General features: G+C 43.3%; 1 long non-coding RNA gene across 1 annotated transcript in view; it reads right to left on the minus strand.

Moving 5' to 3' along the window:
• LOC120401763 overlaps positions 1-18236 on the minus strand; it is a 43529-nt gene extending 25293 nt beyond the window's left edge. The window contains exons 1-2 of the long non-coding RNA XR_005596718.1: positions 18135-18236; positions 1204-1419 (exon numbers count right to left, since the gene is read on the minus strand). This is a non-coding gene — a long non-coding RNA (uncharacterized LOC120401763). The remainder of the gene's footprint in view (positions 1-1203; positions 1420-18134) is intronic.
• Between the last annotated feature and the right edge of the window lie 2036 nt (positions 18237-20272).

Below are 20272 nucleotides of genomic sequence, written 5' to 3' on the forward strand. Positions count from 1 at the left end.
AACAGCAAAATATGAATATTTTTAAATGGCTTGTAAAAATCTTAAGTCTTCTGGCCAAGCTGGGAGTCTGGGATGTCTGGTTACCTTACCATAGGAGGAGAAATGTAACTGAATTCACCCTTTGGTGGTTGGGTCAGGAAAGTCTGATTCTAACAGTATCTGAACTATATGAAAACAGTTAACATTGGGAAATCATAGGGTCTGCATCTTGGCATCTTGGTGTCCACTTAGGAATGTCACCTGTTTGTGCTGAGTGACACTGTAACACCATGATAGTGAATCAAGTTTATAACATTTTATCTTTCCCTGGGATTTTGCAGCAGTGTCTGAGGATGTTTCATCCCCACCCTCACTTTGAGAGGCTGTGTCAAAAGATATATATCGAAATTCTTTAATTGGAATGGAGGAATTAACACTTGCCACACCACAAAGAGTTTGTGCAAGCTATAAGTGCTAGAAATAGAGGCAGAGAGCTGGGCCTCATGAAAAGAGTAGGCTGTTAAAAGGAAGGTGTCATGAGGCTTCTTGCTTTTTCATGTGCCCCCTCGTGGCCAAGCATTTGACAATGGCAGCCTTGTCTCCATTTCTCTTTAGGCATCAGTTCTAGGGTGACTAGATGTCCCGATTTTATTTTTGTGTCTTTTTCTTATCTAGGTTCCTATTACCCCCCCCCCCCCCGTCCCGATTTTTCACATTTGCTGTCTGGTCACCCTAATCAGTTCCAAAATGAGGCCTATAATGCTTGGCCTCTCTTTATGGCTTCAGCCCTCTGGTTACGTTGTTTGAGTCTCTCCTCTTTTACAGTAGAAAGTGGTCTTACCCCAAAGTATTAAGGGCCCAGTGATTGGCCTCAACAGCTAGTCCTGGGGCCTGATGTCCCTCTCTGCCTACTCCACCAGTGGAGAAGCAAAGGAAGTTAACACAGGAACAGAAATAAAGTCCCAAAATCTTATATTAGGCCTGCCAGCCTGGATATGGAGCTTTGGCAGTCCCTTCCCCCGAGGAATGACCCAGGCCTGCCCTGTGCTCTGGGTGTCAGCCCAGGTACCCCGCATTAGGCAGTCAAGGATTATTTGTTTAGGTCCCCTGCCTCTTCTCCAGGCTGCTTTGCGGGTGTCTTCCACACGGCACCGTTTCCTGGATCCCTCTGTCTGGAAGTTGATCTCTCTGGATGGCTTCCCCATCTGATGCTGTGGAGCTTACCTGTGGTGGATCCCAGCCTCTTTGGCAGCTACCATGCTCTGTCTGGGTTGCAGATTTTTATCCCATTTGTTGCTAACCAGCCATTCAGCTCCAGCCCGATACATTGCATATACCCACGACTACTTCCAGTGGACTTTTGTGGTGGGCATGACATTACTAGTTAGGGCGTCACACAGAATGCAGGAATTCGCCAGGTCATTCACACCTTCAGGGAACCTGAAAAACATACAAATCTAAATTTACAGTGAATCATATGCCAGAAATCTCTCTCACTCTGGGTCCATTCAATGTATAATTTCAATCAGATGCATTTTTCGTAATACTATTTGCAGATCACAAAAAAAAAAAAAAGTATAGTCCTTTTATTGCCCAGCTATTTCCTCTACTGAAATATAATTCTGATATCCTTTTGGGTGTTATTTTAAGATGTTCTTAATCTTTTTATTTTTAATCTTATATTGCTTAATAAAGTTTGCTATTATTAAAATACAAGTGGATTTTTCTTTCAACGAGAAATTTCCACTGTTTTTCTTCAAGACACAATCCCACCTCTTCTTCCTTGTATAATGGTTCATGTCTTAATAGGAGGGGATCCTAATGCTCCCTCAACAGCATACTTTTGTTTGGTTGATTTTAAGACCTTTAAATGACCTCTGTTTGAGTAAAGGATTTGGGCACAGGAGAGAAGAAAATTATTCAGATTGATCCCTCTGTACACCTTCATGTTTACGGTCATTCTTTCTGAGCAGTATCTCAGACTAAATATAACTGATTATCAAGTAAAATATTCTAATACAAGGTACCAGATGGGAAACTAATAGGATAGTTTAGGATTTTTAGAAATCCATCTATTGTTCATGATTGCATTAAGTCTGACCTTCAAGGGTAGTGAGTGGTAGAAATACATTTCATTTCACACAAATCAACATAAAGTTTAGTCTAGTCTAGTTTTTGGCATGGCATTTCAGCACCTCAGCTTCCACTCCTGGTCAGAAACCAGAAGTGAAGAAAACTAAGCTGAACATTTCAGAACCTTAATAACTGTTCAATTCGGTTTCAGTTCTGCGGAGGACACACAGTCAGGTGAAGGGAGAAAGAAAGGGAGTTGTATTTTTCCAAACCAGTTCACCTATCCATAATTTGTACCATGAGCTATCATGTGCATATTTTGGATAAAGAGAATTTCCCTCTAATGTGATTTTCTAAAGTGACTTAATACACAAACTCACCAAATTCTGCCTTCTGTTACTCCAGTAGTCCCCCCACTACCTTACACCTTGTGCAGTCATTCCCACCCATGAAAAGCAGTTGTAAAACATCACCATTCTGATCTGGCAGCATTTCACACAAGTGCAAATGACTACACAAGGTGCACAGCAGTAGAGAATGAGTTAAAATTATGCAGTTTCCTCAGCATGAGAATATACTTCTGGGGAGTCCTGCTTGATTTGGGAATAAACTGCAGGGGAGTTCCAACCTGCTTTCAACAAAAAGGGCTCACTCAATGTTTGGGTCCTTTTATTTAATGGAAACAAGGTTTCAAGTTCCCAGTTCATGAAGGGGGCTGGCAGAGACAATAAAAAACGATCAGTTATGTGGGGGATGAAAGTCAACCTTCTCACAGTCCTGCTACTTTCAAGACTTGGACCCAGCACATTCTAACCTCTTCCTTCTTCTTAAAAATTAAGGGCCAGAGCCACAGCTGCTGTAAATTAGGACAACTCAACTGCTGCCAATTAAGCTATACCAGTTTATACCAGCTGAGGATCTGATCCTCAGTTGTTTTCAAGCACTGGGATTGCACAGAGTGTACTGATTTGACTCTCACATACAGAGCCTTGTGAACTAAGCAACTTCTCCAATCTGTTTTATCACTTTAGAGTGTTAGGCTTTTTTTTGTACTTTATTAAGTACATTAATAAGATTGATGTTAAGTGTCAATAGACAATGTCATTTTAAATAACTAAAACAATAAAATCAAGGAGGGTTAAAAAAAAAAAAAACCTCCTACCAACTTTGCCAGCATTGTAAAGTGAAAGAGAAGCAGTTAGAACTGCTAATAAATTCATCTTGGATGAGGCAAGCTAAACAGGTTCTTATTAGAAAATATGGAACATTATTGTCCAACTGCATCATGACTTAATAAAAAATATGTATTTTACACAGTGGTTACTATATCACCCAGTTAAACTTGTAAAAATGATCTCCTTTTATCTCTCAGAGCTGTGGAACATCTGGCAACCAGCTTCCACTCTGCACTTTTTGTTGGCCACTAAAAGTTTAAGATTTGAGGAAAATCCATTACATGACTTAAGCTTCACCCCCTAAAAAATGAATATTTTAGAAGGTCCACTGAGATGTCTGGTGATAATTCACTTATGTATGGACATGCTATTAATTTTTTTAGTTCAGGCCAGTTTTGCACATTTCTGCATCTGATGGGAAACCTGTTCTCCAAGGCAGATGGGGTGGGAGGAAAGATATCCATTCTCAAAAGGAATACTTGTAAAAACATTTCAGAATGAAGCTGTACTCAGCAATTTAACTGAATGTGCAAGGCAGTATTGGAACAAGGGCTGATCAAAAATATCCATCAATACTGTCTTTTGGTGGAAACAGGTTTCCAGTTAAATAATTTTTTTCACAAGCAACATCCACTTTCTGTGGAAATTTTTAATTTTTCATTAAAAAAAACAAATGCCCCCAAACCCAAAATATTTCAATTCAAATATGCCACTGCCGTGCAAGTTGTAATTCCGTTGCCTTTTGACCCTATTCTCCTCTCTAGGATGCAGGGGTGGCTCTAGGTATTTTGCCACCCCAAGCACGGCAGGCAGGCTGCCTTCGGCCATTCTACCACAATCCCTATATAGAGAGTGTGATGTTAGTTGAGAACATTTAGAGCTAGTATTCAGAGTGACCACTAGGAGGCATATAGTAAGGAGGTAAGAGGGAAATAGATCCAGCTATAAATCCAGGGACCATGCTTGGGGATGGGATAAGATGGGCCAGCTTGTGCCAAGGCTAGTGAGAAGATGTGCATCTGTGCACTTAGGAACACTCTACCCCACACTCCTGTTGAGGAGATTTCTCAGTAATACTCTTCCAGGATTGCTTCTGGATACATAGGTCCTGGGTCACTCCGCTACGAAGGGTGCTGGGAAAACAGAGCTTCTACACAGGTGGCCCTGTTCCTTTGATAGACCCCAGAAATGTGTTGGTTCTGAGTCTGGAACTCCTCATTGTTCCAATGGGAGGGGACACAATCCCTAATTCCCCTCAATCAGATGATCTGGGAAAATTCAATGAGGGAACCTGGCAATTTTTCTTTGCCTGACCCTTTCCTGTGGAAGGGATTGATTTCACACACACAATTACAAAGTCCAAACCCCAGAAACAAAGGAATCCTGCTCTCATTGCCCACAGTCAGAGTTATTTTATTGACTTCTGTAGACACAGAAGCAGACTCCTAAAGACAAAACCGTCCCTCCCAGCCCATACAAGGGTGGAGAAGCCAGGCTTGGGGGCATTTTGGACTGAGTTAGGACTTCAGGATTGTGTCCGAAGGGAGCAGATAAAATAAAATATTGCTTTACGCTGATAACATTCTACTGCACATTTCAGTCCCTGAACGCTCCAGACCAAAACATTTTAATTTGAGAGGGAAGAAGGCAGACATGTTATGGTTTTGCAGAACTACATCAGTCAGGTTGTGATTTATAAAACCCAAATCAGGGATGGTTTAGATCCACATTCCATTTTTATCCAAACCACCAAAGTTCAGGGAGGATGGAAGGTTCAGATAAAAGGTCTTGAGTTTAGTCCCATCATACCGGCGTGGTTTGGGTTTGAATTTTGCAAAACCTCATCACTCAGGTTTTGCCTTTGCAAAAACAAAAACAAGTCCAGGATGGTTTGGATCCTGTTCCATTTCATCTGAATCACTACAGATGGGGGGAGGGCAAAGGGTCCAATAGAGGCTTCCGTTTTGTCCCATATCTAACTGAAACAAAGTAATACTGTATTCTTCCAGGAGACAAAAACAAACTGTCTAAGACATTAAACTATTTCGTTCATTTAGGGCTTAGTCCTACAAGATGCTGAGCAATTTTGTTAAGTACTGTGCACTTACCACTACCATCACCTTCACTGGGAGACAAGGGTACTCAGCACCCTGCAGGACTGAGCCCTTAGACAACATAGAAATAATGGGGGCAGATCCTCCGCTGGTGTAAACTATCATAGTTCCACTGACTCCCCTGTCTTTAATGCAGTTGCACCTGCTTACACCATCAATGAATGTAGCCCACTAGGTAACGTAATTGGAACCTAAAAGGGTTCCAAATTTAGGAATTCAGATAACACCAGAAATTAAAGACCTATGTAAAAAGCCCATGGAAAACTCCACAGATACCGCCGCCCCCTCCCACAATTGAAAGCTAACCTAACACACAACGTTAGGGGACATATTCTAGAAACTATTAATGTGAGCATCTAGCAGTACCTATGGCACAAGGCTCCTTCAGAAAAATAATAGTAAAATGTTTCCTCCACTGACGTTCCATCGATTATTGAAATCAAGTTGCCCACCCCCACAGTTTAAACAATACCAACACAAAGCTCAGTGGGTGGAGCATTGGCCTTCTAAATCCAGGGTTGTGAGTTCAATTCTTGAGGAGACCACTTAGGGATTTGGGGCAAAAATCAGTACTTGGTCCTGCTAGTGAAGGCAGGGGGCTGGACTCCATGACCTTTTGGGGTCCCTTCCAGTTCTATGAGATAGGTATAGCTCTATATTATATAAATCAAATTTTGATATTCTTTCTTCTTTTTATTCCACTCACTGTATGTGTAGTTTTTACTCAGCGTTTCCACCAGGCACCAATATTTGGGGTTTGGTTAATATTTTCATTTTACAATATTGTTCCTTTTAGATACAGTTCAATAATTTCATAAACCAATTTATAGTTCCTACTTACAGACTTTAGCATGAGCCCACCCCTTTTTAATGCAGTTTGTAGCAAATGGAAGAACATGCACTAATATATACAGTGCCGTTATAATTGAAGGACTGTCACTGAAGTGAATAGCAAAACTCCCATTGACTTCAATGGGAGCATGATCAGGCCCACACCGTTTGATTTAAACCATGGTTTACATTTTCTCTGAGGGTGGATTAAATAGAACAAAACCTGATCAAAAACTCACTGAAGTTTTTTCATTGACTTCAATTAACTTTGGATCAGGCGCACGGTCAGCACACTCATGTTTGTAAAGCACTTAGAATCCTTTGGTGAAATGTGATAAAGAAAGGGAAAGTCATTTTGATTTATTAGAATTATGAGACTTGAAGATTCTACACAGCCCCACACTGAGTGCATCTCCACTCTCATTTCCTTCTAGAGTTTCTCTCACACCCTGAACATACTACCTATTCCTCTCTCCTGAATGTTCTCTGTCCCTTTCTCGCAAATCCATGCTTCTTTTCATGCTGCCAACTAGTGATAACTAGTGTTCAAAATAAGTGGTGGGGTTATGGATGCCAGAGACATCTACCCTCAACAGCTTCCTACTCTTTCTTCAGAAGGCAACCGGATTTCCAATGTGAAAAATAGACACACCTGTTGCTGGAAGGATGTGGGAGTTACGGAGGAGGAGCCTTTTCTCACTCTTGGGTATTACTAATTATTATTCACTGTCTACACTCTCTTCTCCTTCTTCTGGGTTTTATGCTCTACATTGCCTACACTTTCTTTTCCTGTTTCTCTTCCTGGTCTTCTCATTTTTCATTTCCTTATTTTTGACTTTTCTCTTTCTCCTCCAACTTCAGTCTAGTCCCCATTTTCCACTCAGCTCTCAACCTCCTATCTGGCCTCTCTCAAATCTCCCCCATCACTTCTCATCTGAAGCTTCTCTTTCTCTCTCTCTCCACACAGCTACATTCACCGAATCACAAACTCACCCAAACTCTTGCCATGTTCATCCATTCATCCTTACACATTCACTCCATAGCAATGGAAAATAAATCCGGGCAGCTTCTTGTGGAGTTTCAACAAAGAATTTGCACACGTGCTACCTCAATCTGTGTGTTTAGGTTTCCATACTGTACTCACCACCATGGTATCCCAGTGTGTTTATCTCCGGTGTTTTGCATATAAACCTGCACACATTTTAAAAAATTGGCATGCAACAGATGAGATTTTCCATCTTCTACAAGCACATAGAGGTGCCAACAGACGTGTATTGTAAGTGAACAAATAAAACAAATCTAGAATCTTCCCTGAGTGCTAAACATTTTATTTGTTCCTTGAGTGCTAAACAATTAAAAGCAGTTGTATAGCTATACTGCACTGAGAGTACACTTGAAATGTACTAATACTATGAATGTGCTAAGCCTAACCTATACACTTGAAATGGGTTAACCCCATATATATTTAACCTAAACATATTCGACTCATGCAACCTTTTCATAAGGGTGGTAATACAGACTCTTGAAATTCCTACTACTCTTTCCTTGGGATACGCATGAAATCTTATAATGCATTTCTGAACAACAATCTTGCCTGTTATTGTTAAATCCTGCATAGTTATCTCCCCTGTGGAATGAGGTCCATGAGGGAAGAGGATTAACTCATTAGAGCCGTTCTGGGCTGTAATGTGACCAGGTCCTGCTTTTACAACGATTCTCTTATCAAGGAAATAATGAACTGATTCCCTGGTGGTGTGTGATTGCCTGTTGTCTTCAGGCACTGGACTTTATTACCATCCTGCCAAATGGGGATTAAAACCAAATTTTAATGGGGGGGCCTTTAAAGTTTCAAACACTTTCCAAAAATGTGTCTCAATGTGAGGAGTTCGCCTTAGAACAGATAAAAAAAAACAATGTGATAACAGTCAACTGCACTTCATGTTGGGAGAATTAGAGAAACTCTCATGAGACACCACAAAATCTCCAACAGCACAGATAAGGGCTTGAAACCTTTTAGTAATGAACATAGGAACGACATAATAATGGGCTTTCCCCTTAGCCAAGGAGAACAGGCATTCTGACAAACACCAGGCATTGCATGGTTATGGGAAAGGGGAAGTGGGACAAAGTGGAGGACCACAGTTTTGAAACAGAAAATGGAGATACCTTTCTTTGTGTATGTCTACACTGCAATGTAAGCCTGGGCTCAGACTCAGCCTTGGGCCCAAACTCTCTTTCCTTCTACACACAAATCTCTCAGACTCAGGCTTGGACCTAGGGTCCTAAGGCCCTGTCGGACTGGAAGGTTTGAGTCTGAGTCAAGCCAAGACCCAGGGTTCAAGCCCTATTGCTTTGCAGTGTAGATGCAGCCCTCCCATTTTGGGTCCTGTGAGTCTGCCAAAAGTATCCAGCAATCCCATGGGCCAACTTCCTTTGTCCTTTCTATCCCAACAATCTCCAGTTGACTTCAGGGAAATGGAAGCAGCCCATTACAACCCTTGGTGTAATGCAGCAGCTTGGAGAGTCAGTTTGTAATTCTTCCACTGAAGTGACTTCAGTGCAGCAGCTGTGTAACCACTCTGCAATCTGTGGGAGAAAGTTCCTTTCTGTTATCATGCATGCACAGAGTCAGCACCACCATGTTGCGCAATGGACACTTGACAAAATTACTGGACTTAGTGACGGACATTGGTGGGAGGGGGCTCCAGGCTGAGCAGGGGGTTGGGATATGGGAGGATGTATGGACTCTGGGCTAGGGGTGCAGTTTCTGGGGTAGGGACAGAAATTAGGGGTTATGGGTATGGGAGGGGGCTCCAGGCTGGAGCAGGGGGTTGGGCTTTAGGGGGGTGAGGGCTCCAGCTGGGAGTGGGGCTCTGGGGTGGGGCTGGGGATGAGGGGTTTCGGGTGCAGAAGGGTGCTCTGGACTGGGGCAAAGGGGTTCAGAGGGTGTGAGGGGGATCCAGGGTTGGGGCAGGGACATGGGAGTGGGTCAGAAATGCAGGCTCCGGGCAGCACTTACCTCAAGCAGCTCCCAGAAGCAGCGGCATGTCCCCTCTCTGGCTCTTAAGCAGAAGCACAGCCAGGCAGCTCTGTGCACTGCCCCGTCAGCAGGCATTGCCCCCACAGCTCCCATTGGCTGCAGTTCCCGACCAATGGACTGAGGCACGGAGTCAGCACTTGGGGAGGGGGGATGGAGGCAGCATGCAGAGACACCTGGCTGGGCCTCTGCCAGCAACAGCAGGATTGAGAGCCACTTGCGGGGAGCCACCCGAGGTTAGCGCCCCCACAGACCTCAAAATTTTTACCACGGACACTTGTGTCTGTGTACAGACATGTTGCCGACCCCTGTGCATGCCTGCAGCACTCAGTGCAGTTACTCAGACTGGGAACTAGAAGGACAGTCTAAGCTTTGGTGCATTTTCTAAATGTTCATAAGTGCATGTTTTTTAAAAATCTGCACCTGTGGCTTACTCAGTGAGCAGACACTTGAAAAATAATAAAAAATATCTGCCAACTGCACAGTTTATGGTACAGGATATGACATCAGCTGGTCCTTTGCCTCTGTGGTGACATCTGAGATGCTGGAAGCTGAGTGTGAGGTAATCCCTCAGCCAGAGCTGGAATGAACGATCCTTCAGGTGTGTTGCAGCAGCCAATCCATGAGCAAGGATGGGGTTACATGCCCCCTAGGGACAACTATTTAATCCCACAGGAAGGTCAGCAAGCCAGTCTGTGCAATGTCACAAAGTGGCTGGGAACTTGCCCTCTGCCTTGTGGTGTTACAGATTCTGCCAGGCATCCAGCCTGCTCTTACCACCTGGCCCTACACCAAGATCCACCTGCCCTTGCCCGAGCCAGCTCTGCCCCTGCCGGCAACCCCCTGACACTGAGCTGGGGCAGGAACAATTTGATATATGGTTTGCATCAGTCCAAATATCACCATCTGGCATCCAGTTGGGGAACTGTGGCAAAATTTATCTTCTCTGTATCACCATATGGCATTGGCAGGCAGAACAACTGGGTCACATGTGGTAGGTGGCTAACTCCTCTGAGGGCCCAGAAGCTAAAACATTAATGTCTTCATGAGACCTTAATTGGAGAGCTGCCAAGTTCCAACCGGAGGTTGGGGGAAATTTTGTGTGGTGCTCAGATGGGACTGTGCAGAACTACAGGAGATTTGGATTTTGCTTCTCCTACTCTGATTTCTCCTTTTATCTTCTTGCCCTTTCCAAAACATGCTCACTACCCATTGCTCCTCTTCTCCCTCTAATTCTGCTGCCCAGATTGGACTGCTGACTACTGGCTCAGTCCTCTCCCTTTGTCAATAAAATCAGGGAAAATTGGCTAAAACTGGGAGCCTATCATCAATCAGTGATCACATGCTAAACAGAACAAAGAGCATTCCAGGGGTCAGGTGCTAGCATAGGCTTGAGAGAGATGGGTTCAAGTCCCTGCTCTGCCACAGACTTCCTTTGTGACTTTGAGCAAGTCACTTAGCCTCTCTGAGGTGCAGGTCCCCATCTGCAGAATGGGGATAATAGCACTGCCCTACCTCGCAGAGGTGGTATGCGGATAAATACCCTATATATTGTGAAGCACTTTGAGATCTACAAATTAAAAGCAGTAAATAAAGAGATAGGTATTATTATTAAGGCTTAGCACCCCATTCTGCCCATGTGCCTGAGAAAGAAGTCACGGACTAGTATGCAAGCATATAATGGACTAAGCAGGTAATGGGAAGCAGGAGGAGTTTTCAGAGTGGAGAGAGGCTAGTGGAGACTGGCTGGGGAACAAGTGAAAAGACTAAAATATAGGACACTTCATCCAGAATTTTGGCAGGTCTGACTGTTTTTGGCTCAGAGCACTGTACATAACTAATAGTTATGTGGGAGAACAGGAGAAGGGAAATATTGTATATTTTACATACATTTTGACCAACCATAATCAAATTGGTTTAGAATAACCAGCCAATAGCTGAGTGGTAATGAAATGATATAGAACATGTTCTGTGGAAATTTCCAGACGGCACCAAAACTCTATACTGAGTTCTATAAAATGCTGCTCTTTCAAAGGGGAATGAGGCAATCTGAGAAACAACCTCCAGTCAGCCAGACAATCGAATGTAGTTGATGAAATGAGTAGGGGGGAAGAGGGGAAGTGAAAACGAGTATGTAGCATAGCACCACTACATCCAAGTGGTGGCCTAAAGGTAGCAAGGGAAGGAGTATGAACAAAGATGGAGGCTAGAGCACCGAGAAAGATCTGGTGGAGGAATAAAGATGACAATCTGGGGAAGAGCCTGAGTCTTGGACAGAGAGGGCTCCAGCCTTCCCATAGAGACAAAGAGGTGAAGGATTAATGCAAAGAGAGGAGCTAGAGTAGAGAAGGGGTTTAAGGCCTATAGGATGGAGGTATGTCCTCACACAGGGAGCGGGTGTGAGGGTTGAGAGAGATTTGAGAAAGAGAAAGATACGGTCACTGAAACAAAAGAAGAGAGAAAGTGGTGATGAGGTGAAACAAAAAGACAGAGGGCCAGGAAGCTTCTCCTTGGCACTAGAGAACCAGTTGTCAGCTACCTCGGAGATGGATAGGCCATGCAAATAGAGTACATTAATGGATGGGTATGATTCAGAGCTTCATTGGAAATTTTTACACTATAATTCAGGAAAATTCCTACGACCCTTCCACATAGTTTTACAGTATGTAAAAGAAATGGCTGCAAGGCCAAGGTTTCAGGATAGTATCCGTGCTCAAAGCCATCAGTAGAAATGCATGCTTCTGGGGAGTGTTCCAGTCTTCAGCTAATCATTGAAAACTCCTTATCACACTGACTGCTGGGCAGCTTTGTCAGCACAGGAGTATTTCCTGGTTGGAACTGTTAACAAATGTGATCCACTGTCAGTAGTAAAATTCAAATATACAATGGAGGCAGAATAGAGATTCCATAATTAAAGTTGCATTGGGAGTTCCGTTGTAACCCTGGCTTTGACCTCTTTCACATGCTAACTTTTCAGCCGAATACACGATTTACATTGGATAGTTTCATGTGTAACGCAACTTAAGAGAAGAAATTTTTTGGAAAATTTCACAGCTCAAAATTACAGTTTTCATCTGCTAGTTCAAAATTAGCACTTCTAAACATTTACTTGCACTGCCACGTGAATGTTCCCCCTCTGTTAATGATGCCCGTGTCAGTGCTGGAACTTGCAGAGCCCCGCTGCGGCTATGCACAGTCCCCTTCTAATTTAGCTGTGTTTCTTAGGGTATGTCTACACTGCAATTAGACCTCTGTAACTGACCCATGTCAGCTGACCCAGGCTCACGGGGCTCAGGCTGTGGGACTGTTTAACAGCACTGTAGACTTCCCAGCTCAGACTGAAGCCCAGGCTCTAGGACCTTGTGAAGTGGGAGGGTCCCAGAGCTCAGGCTGCAGCCCAAGCCCAGAAGAAAGAACAGGAGTACTTGTGGCACCTTAAAGACTAACAAATTTATTTAAGCATGAGCTTTCGTGAGCTGCAGCTCACTTCTTCGGATGCATAGAATGGAACACACAGACAGGAGATATTTATACATACAGAGAACATGAAAAGGTGGAAGTATGCATAACAACAGGAAGAGTCTAATCAATTGAGATGAGCTATAGCTCATAGATGATAGCTCATCTCAACTGATTAGACTCTTCCTGTTGGTATGCATACTTCCACCTTTTCATGTTCTCTGTATGTATAAATATCCCCTGTCTGTGTGTTCCATTCTATGCATCCGAAGAAGTGAGCTGCAGCTCACGAAAGCTCATGCTGAAATAAATTTGTTAGTCTCTAAGGTGCCACAAGTACTCCTGTTCTTTTTGCAGATACAGACTAACACGGCTGCTACTCTGAAACAAGCCCAGAAGGTTACACTGCAATTAAACGGTCCTGCAGTCCAAGCCCTGACAGCCTGAGTCAATGCACATGGGCCAGCTGCAGATTTTTTTTTTTACAATGTAGACATACCCTTAGATTCATTCCCACAACCTCCTGTCCCCTTCTTACCACTGTTCTCCCCTGCCCTGATCATTTTTTTATATATTTGCAAGTGTAATATATAAAATTATACATGCTGATTTTTTCCTTAAAAAAGAAAAAAAACAGACTGCGATTTTGCATCCCCACTGAGCCAGCAGAGCCACACATGCAACAATCTGCAGGAATGCAGCCTCAGTTTATAAGCATGTTAAAAATAGATGGGGCTAGAGAGAACCAGGGCATAAGTGCGGGCTGGGGGTCAGCCCTGCCTGCTTTGCACTCCTTTGCTATGATGCCTACACACAAAAACTGACAACATGTAGGCAGCTAGTGTGCTGAGAGCACTATGGATCCTGCTGTGGTCAGTAGTGTCTCATTGTTTCCTTGTGCGCCCCCAGTGTGGTTCTGTCTATATCAGTGGTTCCCAAACTGGGGTTTGTGAACCCCTGGGGGTTCATGAAATGTTACAGGGGGTTCTCAGGGAAAAATTCCCCAATGGCAAACAGAGCTGTTCCTAGGGAGCACAGGGCCAGCAGCCCAGAGGCCCTGGACTTCCAAGATCTAAGCAGATCAAAGCAAGCACATCTATCACACTGAGGAGATTTAAACTTCAAGACTCCTTATAAGCAATAGAAAGGGTGGTGGATATTTTTTGCTGTTTTTAAAATTAAATAGGCAGCTAGTATTGTTTTAAAATTATGATGAAGAGCAAGTTGGGACCGGCTCTGTTCAATATCTTCATCAATGACTTAGATATTGGCATAGAAAGTACACTTATTAAGTTTGCAGATGATACCAAACTGGGAGGGATTGCAACTGCTTTGGAGGACAGGGTCATAATTCAAAATCATCTGGACAAATTGGAGAAATGGTCTGAGGTAAACAGGATGAAGTTTAACAAAGACAAATGCAAAGTGCTCCACTTAGGAAAGAAAAATCAGTTTCACACATACAAAATGGGAAGAGACTGTCTAGGAAGGAGTACGGCAGAAAGGGATCTAGGGGTTATAGTGGACCACAAGCTAAATATGAGTCAACAGTGTGATGCTGTTGCAAAAAAAGCAAACGTGATTCTGGGATGCATTAACAGGTGTGTTGTGAGCAAGACAGGAGAAGTCATTCTTCCGCTCTACTCTGCGCTGGTCAGGCCTCAACTGGAGTATTGTGTCCAGTTCTGGGCACCGCATTTCAAGAAAGATGTGGAGAAATTGGAGAGGGTCCAGAGAAGGGCAACAAGAATGATTAAAGGTCTAGAGAACATGACCTATGAAGGAAGGCTGAAAGAATTGGGTTTGTTTAGTTTGGAAAAGAGAAGACAGAGAGGGGACATGATAGCAGTTTTCAGGTATCTAAAAGGGTATCATCAGGACGAGGGAGAAAACTTGTTCACCTTAGCCTCTAAGGATAGAACAAGAAGCAATGGGCTTAAACTGCAGCAAGAGAGATTTAGGTTGGCATTAGGAAAAAGTTCCTAACTGTCAGGGTGGTTAAACACTGGAATAAATTGCCTAGGGAGGTTGTGGAATCTCCATCTCTGGAGATATTTAAGAGTAGGTTAGATAAATGTCTATCAGGGATGGTCTAGACAGTATTTGGTCCTGCCATGAGGGCAGGGGACTGGACTCGATGACCTCTCGAGGTCCCTTCTAGTCCTAGAATCTATGAATCTATGAAAGTTTAAGCTTTGTTGTAATGTGTGCTGTTTGTCTGGACTGCTCAAGACCTGAATGCTTGTGTAGGTGGAACTCTCTGAGTTGGCTTCTTAAATACTTTCATGCTGTTTCACCTCTGATACTCCTTGATGAAACATAGGAGCCTTGTCTTATAATAGGCTTATTCAAAGTGATACAAGCTACAAAAGTGAGATCTTGGAAGAGTGTTGCCGTTTTCATAATGTAATAAAAATACTGTAATGATAATAATGAATAATAATGTGTAATAAGCATGTCACGAGACTTGCCATTTTAGTGAAAGGGGTTCACAGGTTGTTAAAGTTTGGGAACCACTGGTCTATATCAGTCTGTTGTCTCTTGTCTTATACTTCAACTGTAAACTCTTTAGGGCAGGGAATGTCTTTTCGTTTTGTGTTTGTACAATGCCTAGCACAATAGGCCCCTCGGCTATTACTGGTGCTCATAGATGATACAGTAATACAAATAATCAATAATAATAGTCCTTGGTCCCTTGCCTCCTCTCTCATCCCAGACTCTCTTTATGCCCTGGGTCTCTTCATTTGTTTTTACCTTACTTGAGTTCCTCCGGTGCTGCTGATACATCACTGATTCCCATTCCTTCACTGATTATGGTCACTTGCTAGTTGTGGTACTTCTTCGCAGGTGATGCCAGCCCATTCACTAACTCTCATCTCTGTTTTCTGCCAGTTCTTCCTTGGCCTTCCTCACTGTCTCTCCCCCCACCACCATCACCACCCCAGGTGCCCAAATCAGTGCTTGCTTAGCTTTTCATTCACTTTTCATTTTATTCATTTTGTTAATAATTCCAAACTTAACATTTAACATTGTTTATATTGACAACTTTTAAAAGTTAACAATACACATGTAAAAAAGCTGTGGCTGCCGAGTAGAGGAGGTGTTTTAGGGAGGGGTTGGGAAAAGGCGCATTGAAGTTATAACTCTCTGAGAATAGGAGGATATGAGGGAAAGCCTGACAGACCTATAATTATGTGCTCTGCAGTAGTGGCTCCCTAATCCTGGGGGTGGAGGTGGCGGGGGAGGGGCTGGCTTTCTGTTATATACCCTTATTTGTAAAGGTTTATATCATTGGCAAGGACATTTCCTCTGGGCTTAGAAACTTGGCATCAGAGATTTCAGTCCAGAAAGGGGATTTCATCGCTCACTTTGAAAACCCAATAGATCTAGGCAAGGGAAGGGGGCATGTATCATGCTCCTTTGTACTCCTATACTTCCAAAATGGCTGTTATGTAAAATGAGTGAGTATTTGTCTTTAATGGAGCCTGGTTGCTTTAGATCAAAATATTTATTTGGTTTTTAAGAAGTTATTGTCCCAGTGTGCAAAAAGTTTTATATGGCCAACAAAGCTTTGCGGTGTTTCTAGCATATGACATGAGTGCACGTTCTTGGCAGTTCACTTTACATTTAGTCCAAGAGAATCAGTGTGGTTTAGAAGAGGCAACACGGAATGAAGAACTCCTGAGTTCTAAGCTGGCTCTGCCCATTGACTCACAGTGTAGCCTTGACAAGTCACTTAGACTAACACTTTTATAAGCAGTCACTAGTTTGGGGTGCTTAATTTGTGGATGCCCAATTTCAGATGTCTTGGGCCTAATCACCCATACTCCAGCTGAACTGAATAGGAGCTGCCAATACAGTAGAACTCAAAGTTACGAACACCAGAGTTACAAACTGACCAGTCAACCACATACCTCATTTGGAACTGGAAGGATGCAATCAGGCAGCAGCAGAGATGGAAAAAAAAATACAGTACAATACTATGTTAAACATATAAACAACTAAAAAAATTAAGGGAAAGCAGCATTTTTCTTCTGCACGGTAAAATTTCAAAGCTGCAGTAAGTCAATGTTCAGTTGTAAACTTCTGAAACAACAACTATAACATTTTGTTCAGAGTTGCGAATATTTCAGAGTTACAACCTCCATTCCCGAGATGTTCCTAACTCGGAGGTTCTACTGTACTCAGCTTCTCTGAAAACCTAACACTTGGGTGACTCAAAGTGGTCACCCGATAACCGAGGCACCCCAAATTAAGGGACATGAATGAAAATCTGGGATTTGTCTCCTTCAGTTTTTAAACTGGGAATAGTATTTACCTGCTTCACTGGGGTCTTGTGGAGATTAATTTGTTAGTATCTGCAGAGTGCGCTGAAGATTGAGACCCGGATTCAGAAAGGTACTTAAACAAGTAAATAGTCCCATGAACTTCAATACATGCTTAAAGTCAGGCGCATGCTTAAGTAGTCTGTTGAAGTGAGACATACATGTGCCATATACTATGTATACTTTTGAAAGGAAATTAACCCAACATAAATTATATACTTTTAAGAACCACATTTTCAAAGGTGTCTTAGGCAGGCTTTCATTTGTATGCACACAGCTTAGCCTGCACAAATCACATGCATATGCCGTTTTTGTGCATAAATGAGTGACAGAGTACAGATAGAGCACTCTGACCCCCTCATGGCTTCTTTGAGGGCATCTCACTTAAGTCGCAGGCCACCAGCTGTCACCCTTCTCAGGGCAGAATCCTGTGATTGACTCCCTCCAGACCAGGGCCTTAGGCTGCAGACTCCTGCAATTCACTGGGACCCCATCAGCAGGTCAGACTTCAGTTCAGCACCCATAGTTCTGTTCCCTCAGGAAGAATGTGTCAGGAATCAGGAGCCTGCAGCATAGCTAGTCTCCAGGCAGCCTCATCAGCACAGCAGGCTGCCTGAATAGCAACACAAGCTGATTGGCTGCAGGGGCCAGCAGGCTGGCTCTTAAACCAACAGCTGCAACAAGTTGCTGGTTTCTCAGTGCTCATGCCTACCACTGTGCCTGCTCCTGCATTACCTGCTTTCTGCTGCTACAGCCTTCCCTCTGTCCTGCCCCTGCCTAGAACCTCTTCTTGCCTGATACCCTGCTTGCACCAGTCCCTTCCCTCCGGTTTGATCCTTGCCTCCGTCTCCTGACAATGGACTCCAGCTCAACCCTTGACTCTGGTACCCAGTTTCGGCCTTCCAGTTGGATCCTTGACTTTAGCTCCTGACAACTGACTAAAGTTGTGACCCCGGGTACTAGATCTGCTGCCTGCTCCAGCCACTAGACTAGACCACCCTCATCCTGGTTGGCTGACAAAATGACAGGGTTTAACTAGTGACCATCTCTCATAAAGCAAAATACTGTTTATTCAGAATAAAAACATTCCAGAGAAACATAGCTTAAAATAATAGACAGTTTATGTGTCTGCCTAACTTACCAGGTGAGCAGCAATCTTCCACACGGTGACCCTGGCAAATTTAAAGCACTTCAGGTCCTCTGCAGGTGGAAACCTGTCCGTTTTCAAATGGAGAATGTATAAAACAACAGCTTCTGACCTGGGGAGGGAGAAGACAGTTTCAAGCCCTTCGTCTCCTAAGGCTTTTGAACCAGGTCAAACCAGCCTGCATGCATTTCCCCAGGGGGATGAAACTTCAAAGGACTTGTTACATGCATTGGTTCACCACTGGGGATTTGCATTCATTATCCCTGTCACAGATGCGGTTGGGCAGCCCCTGCTGACAGCTCACCAGACTAATGTGAGGGGACCCAGCTCTAGGCATATTCTTGGAGAGCAGACCCTCTAGCTAGTATCCCACCCTGAGAGCTTAGACCATATGGTTCCCTACCTAGCCCCAGAATGAGAGCTGACTCCTCAGACTCCTTTGTAGCTTAAACAGACCTTCTCCCAGAAAACCACCAAAGGTGTGAGCCTTCTGGTTTATCTTGTCAAGGGGCCATGTGGTAGGTGTAGCATATACCGATACCTTGCACAGAAGTCTAACACATTATTGCTCTTTACTTGATCACACAAGAAATACAAAGATCCATACAAAGATAATAAATTCTACACACAATTCCCTGCCTCAGTTTCCTCACCACTCCAAGGCATTCTTTGGGCTGGGGGCAGAGTCCTCTGTGGGATCCAGGATCTTTCCCCTACAGCTGTCTGACTTCTGAAACATAAAGCTCTCTCCCTATGTCAGAGGAAGCAAGCTGACCTTAATCAGTCCATCCCTTCCTGTCCCCTTCCTCTCTCCTGCCCAAAACTTCTGATGTGGCTCTCTGTGAGTCCTTTTATAACCTTTTGCTTTGGTCAGTTTTCTCTTTTTCCTGTTTGAGTAACGGCTCTCCACTTCCTCCTACCTTCTGGCAGGAGGAAAATGAAACTTCTTCCATCTCAAGCAAACCAATGGTAATTTGTCTTGAATAGGCAGTCATTCAGTTCTAATGACTCACCATAGTCCCTGGTTTGGCAGAGATGTGACAGCTCTGCTAGCTTATCATGGATACATAAACAGAGGAACATTCATGATACAGCAATTTCATAGTAACAACTTCATAATACCAATCAAGCTCCATAGGTTGCACAGACAAAACCCCCAAATCATCACAATCCTCCAATGCCTTTAATTCCTTAAGGAAGCATTCCTTACCTTATCCATTTAGCCAGGAATACAATCACTAGCAAACCCATAAAGATACGGAGACACCTTGTACCCCATGTGACACCCTATATCCCGTGTTCACCACTTTTATATGGCTATGATACATTTTGTACAAACTATGCTTTGTGAGGTATCATTTGAAAACTCATAATCTGCTGAGCATCATTGTCCTATTAAGATGCGTGTAACATCGCTGCATATACAATTATGAGATTTTGCAATACGATTGTTACTGACATTTGTTGTAGTTCTGGGTAATGCCCACAAACTAGTTTTTCTGAGACAAAGACACACTGGCAACCCTAGACAGGTATCAACAAAGTCAAGTAGGCTATCACTCACTTAAACAGCCATTCTACAGCAATGGGGAAATGTAAGCAAGAATCTTACATGTGAATCTCATGTACTTAGGGGACTGTTTATCTACACCCCAGCGGGGGGGGGGGAGAGGGGGAATCCTCAAAGAGATCAAGTGGGGTTAAAAATAAAGGAAAGTTTCTTCCATGGGACCCTTTCCTTTCCTCTCATGGATATCTGAAGAATACTGAACAAAGGGGAGGCTGAAAGGAAATCCAGCCTATGAACTGTGAGCTGAGAATTGCCTGCAGCATCTAGTGTGGTGAGAATGATGCTTGCTTCAAATCTTATTTAGCACGGTAAAGTTTAGGAATTAACTTGCAGTTTTATCTTTTTATCTCTTTTGAAACCAATTCTGACTTTTAGGCCTTACCACTTATAATCACGTAAAATCTGTCTTTCTGTCATTAATAAACTTATTTTATTGTTTTATCTAAACTAATGTGTTTAATTTAAGTCTTTGGGAAACCTCCACTTGAGACAACAAGGCTGGCATATATTCATTACTCATTGTTGGAATGACAGACTAATTATGAGCTTGTATGGTTCATAG

Source organism: Mauremys reevesii, linkage group 3 (assembly GCF_016161935.1).
Source record: "Mauremys reevesii isolate NIE-2019 linkage group 3, ASM1616193v1, whole genome shotgun sequence".
NCBI classification, from domain to species: Eukaryota; Metazoa; Chordata; order Testudines; family Geoemydidae; genus Mauremys; species Mauremys reevesii.